Raw genomic sequence first — 4784 nt, 5'->3', positions numbered from 1 at the left:
GTGACCACATAGCAAATAGTTCTATGTATGCAACAATACCCCGTTCATTACAACAAATCGTTGAAAATGCATCACAATTACATGATATGAAGACTAACATATCTAAATTCTGAACAACACATGCAACAACAAAGAGAGACGTGTGCAACACGAGAAAACTCCCATTGAAGCATACATACAAAAATCATGGCAACACGTCACTCGTTTGTACACAATAAACATGTGTAATACCGTGTGCAACATAAAGAAATCCCACGTTCATTGACCTCTCGTTATCAACAAGGATGCATGGAAATTTAAGTGGCCTACTAGATGCTTGCTTATGTCCCATTTGATAAAGTTGCAACAATAGAGAGAAGATTAGAATGGTCTTGCTCAAGGATGACATCGCAAAAACAAAAACACTTGTTTATTCTACATGGATTGGGCGGGAATGCAGTTGAGACCATAGTGGGAGAGGAAAGTGTGTGCGTGGAAACCTCCCGCGCGTGCATCTCGTCCCGCTGATAGGCCCAGCGAGGACGATCCAGTGGCAGGGCGTTGCCCGGTGCCACCCCAAAACTTGGCGCTACCACCCTGCCACATGCAAGGACGACTCATCGTATGCTAAACAACCAAGACCCCCGCTCGCAGTCATCTCCCTGAAAAAGCACGCACAACGAGGGCGATCCACGCGTCGGCCACCTGTAGATCCTTGACGACAATGCAACTGAGACCCGCACCATTGGCGCATGCCACCGTCGGTTGTCGTTGCAGCACCACAAGATCTCCCCGCCAAGCTATAGGTCAGTCCAGGTCCTGATCCGGCCCACCAGAACCTCCCAAAGTCCCCTCACATCATCTCCAAGCGTCCTCCACACCATACGTGTCCACCAGGACAGTCTCACGATTAGGGATGTGAAACGGGCCCCGTTTAATCCCACTTATAACCTGATAGTTCTTAATTATTATATTTTCGGGGAAAATGAACTATCGAGCTAGGTAAATCTAATTAAATGGGACTTGCACACGCCGTTTATTTTCTATCCATAGATCGCGCCTTGCGCTCTCAAGGAAGCCCCGCAGCCGCCGCGACCACTCAAATTTGATAGATATCTTGCACTGCGACGACAAGGGATGAGTGGGGAAAGAGGAGGTGGCGGCGATTGGCCTGGGAACTACCTGTGGCGCCTAGGGTTGGCGGCCTGGGGTGTTCAACGAAGCATTTTCCCCCTGCGATGATGTGTCGATCAAAAGAACTACCATTCTTTACTTGATTGGAACATTGATTATAATGTTTTTGGGGATATAACCCCGAGGTATGACCTGCCCAGGAGGGGCCGGGTCACACCATTGGCGACTCTACATGAAGAAGGCCCAGGTAGAACCAAGATGGGATGTGAAGATTGGTGGCGGCTTACAATGTGGGCTTGTTGAAGGCCCAAGACCCGGGGATCTACCAAGACCAGGAAGGTGTGAGCCGCCACGATGGCGACTTGTACTGCAAGGCAAGGCGACTTAGAAATTAGGTTAGTCACGTTGTCTGATCCGACCTAGACTCTTGTAAGCCTCAGGGTCTCAACCTATGTATATAAAGGTGAGACCCTATCGCGGGTGAAGACTAAGAAACGATTGATTGATAGCTAGATCAAGCGTGATCGCTCCCTTGTAATCGAAACTCAAGCAATACACTAGAAGCAGGACGTAGGCTTTTACCTCGTTGTGAGGGGACGAACCTCGGTAAACCTCTGTGTCCTTTGTCCCATTCAACCCCTTTGAGCTAACTACGTTGCGATGGCTCCACACCTTGTTGGGAAACATAGCATGTAATTTCAAAAATATTCCTATGCTCACGCAAGATCTATCTAGGAGATGCATAGCAACAACAGGGGGAGAGTGTGTCCACGTACCCTCGTAGACCGAAAGCGGAAGTGTTAACTTAACGCGGTTGATGTAGTTGAACGTCTTCTCGAATCAACCGATCAAGTACCGAACATACGACACCTCCGATCAAGTACCGAACATATGACTAGAGGAGTAAACGGTGGAGGGGGCACCACACACGGCTAAGACAATTGATGTGTCTTTGGGGTGTCCATTGCCCCCGTATATAAAGGAGGAGGAGGAGGAGGAGGGGGCACACCAAGTGGGGGAAAGTCCCATTAGGACTCCTAGTCCTAGTCGACTCCCCCTTCCTTCCAAAGGAGAGGGGGAAAGGGGAAAGAGGTGGAGAGGGAGAAGGAAAGGGGGGCCGCGCCCCCACTCCTTGTCCAATTTGGATTGGCTTGGAGGGGGGCACGCGCCACCTCCCGTGGCCTTCCTCCTCCTCTCCACTATGGCCCATGAGGCCCATTAACTTTTCCGGGGGGTTCCGATAACCTCCTGGTACTTCGAAAAATCCTCAAACCTCTTCAGAACCATTCCGATGTCTATATATAACCTTCCAATATATCAATCTTTATCTCTCGACCATTTCGAGACTCCTCGTCATGTCCGTGATCTCATGTGGGACTCTGAACAACCTTTGGTCAGCAAAACACATAACTCATATAATACATATCATCGTCGAACGTTAAGCGGGCGGACCCTACGGGTTCGAGAACTATGTAGACATGACCGAGATACCTCTCCGGTCAATAACCAATAGCGGAACCTGGATGCTCATATTGGTTCCCACATATTTTACGAAGATCTTTATCGGTCGAACCGCTATGTCAACGTACGTTATTCCATTTGTAATCGGTATGGTACTTGCCCGAGATTCGATCGTCGGTATCTCCATACCTAGTTCAATCTCGTTATCGGCAAGTCTCTTTACTCGTTCCATAATGCATCATCCCGCAAGTAACTCATTAGTCACATTGCTTGCAAGGTTTCATATGATGTGCATTGCCTGAGAGGGTCGAGAGATACCTCACCGATACTCGGAGTGACAAATCCTAATCTCGATCTATGCCAACCTAACAAACACCTTCGGACATACCTTTAGAGCATCTTTATAATCACCCAGTTACCTTTCTACGTTTGATAGCACACAAGGTATTCCTCCGTTGTCCGGGAGTTGCATAATCTCATAGTCGTAGGAATATATATATATCCATCCTACCACCCGGGGGCAGTTACCCCACATGTCTCATATACTACCATGTGGTACTATATATACTATTTTATTATTTTAAATATGTTCATATACTATATCTAAGATATTTCAAAGCACGTTACATGAAAAAAATTGCATATGAGCCCATAGTTTTTGTTATATTTGTAAAATACGTACATATTTGTATGTAAAAATGAGCATACTCAAAAAATGGTGCATACTACCTAAAAATTAGTATATATACTACCTAATCATTATTATATACTACATACTACACGTACATACTCTCGATTCCGACAGATACTACATACAACATACAAAACGCAAGTGGTGGTAACTACCACTGCTTGTAGGAAACATTTGTCATATATATATATATATGTATATACATACATATATATATATATATATATATATATATATATATATATATATATATATATATATATATATATGACATGAAGAAAGCAGTAGCAATAGAACTGAATGATCATTATGTTAAGCTAACGGATGGGCATCAAATGAAAACACATGTCTATGGCTGATGTCTACTACGCAACCTTCTTATTGTAGACGTTATTGGGCCTCCAAGTGCAGATGTTTGTAGGACAGTAGCAAATTTCCCTCAAGTGGACGACCTAAGGTTTATCAATCCGTGGGAGGCGTAGGATGAAGATGGTCTCTCTCAAACAACCCTGCAACCAAATAAGAGAAAGTCTCTTGTATCCTCAACACACTCAATACAATGGTAAATTGTATAGGTGCACTAGTTCAGCGAAGAGATGGTGATACAAGTGCAATATGGATGGTAGATATAGATTTTTGTAATTTGAAAATATAAAAACAGAAAGGTAACTAATGATAAAAGTGAGCGTAAACGGTATTGTAATGGTAGGAAACAAGGCCTAAGGTTCATACTTTCACTAGTGCCAGTTCTCTCAACAATAATAACATAATTGGATCATATAACTATCCCTCAACATGCAACAAAGAGTCACTCCAAAGACACCAATAGCGGAGAACGAACAAAGAGATTATGGTAGGGTACGAAACCACCTCAAAGTTATCATTTCTGTTCTATCTATTCAAGAGTTCGTAGTAAAATAACATGAAGCTATTCTTTCCGCTCAATCTATCATAGAGTTCATACTAGAATAACACCTTAAGACACAAATCAACCAAAACCCTAATGTCACCTAGATACTCCATTGTCACCTCAAGTATCCGTGGGCATGATTATACGATATGCATCACACAATCTCAAATTCATCTATTTAACTAATATAAAGTACTTCAAAGAGTGCCCCAAAGTTTCTACCGGAGAGTCAAGACGAAAACGTGTGCCAACCCCTATGCATAGATTCCCAAGGTCACGGAACCCGCAAGTTGATCACCAAAACATACATCAAGTGGATCACGTGAATATCCCATTATCACCACAGATAAGCACAGCAAGACATACATCATGTGTTCTCAAATCCTTAAAGACTCAATCCGATAAGATAACTTCAAAGGGAAAACTCAATCCATTACAAGAGAGTAGAGGGGGAGAAACATCATAAGATCCAACTATAATAGTGTAGTACCTTGAAGTATGTCTAGAGGGGGGGGGGGTGATTAGACTACTTGACCAATTAAAAACTTAACCTTTTCCCAATTTTAGAGTTTGATAGATTTTAGCATCTTTGGACAAGTCAAGCAATCA

At 43.6% G+C, this 4784-nt stretch overlaps 1 non-coding gene across 1 annotated transcript; it reads left to right on the top strand.

The window, feature by feature from the left end:
• The first annotated feature begins 311 nt into the window (after positions 1–311).
• Positions 312–416, top strand: LOC123140261 (U6 spliceosomal RNA). The gene has a single exon (XR_006469901.1). It is a non-coding gene; the product is annotated as a U6 spliceosomal RNA (small nuclear RNA).
• The last annotated feature ends 4368 nt before the right edge of the window (positions 417–4784 follow it).

The sequence above is a fragment of the Triticum aestivum genome, chromosome 6B, assembly GCF_018294505.1.
Source record: "Triticum aestivum cultivar Chinese Spring chromosome 6B, IWGSC CS RefSeq v2.1, whole genome shotgun sequence".
Lineage (NCBI taxonomy): Eukaryota > Viridiplantae > Streptophyta > Magnoliopsida > Poales > Poaceae > Triticum > Triticum aestivum.
The sequence above is the reverse complement of the archived record's forward strand: the minus strand, read 5'-3'. Positions and strand labels throughout refer to the sequence as shown.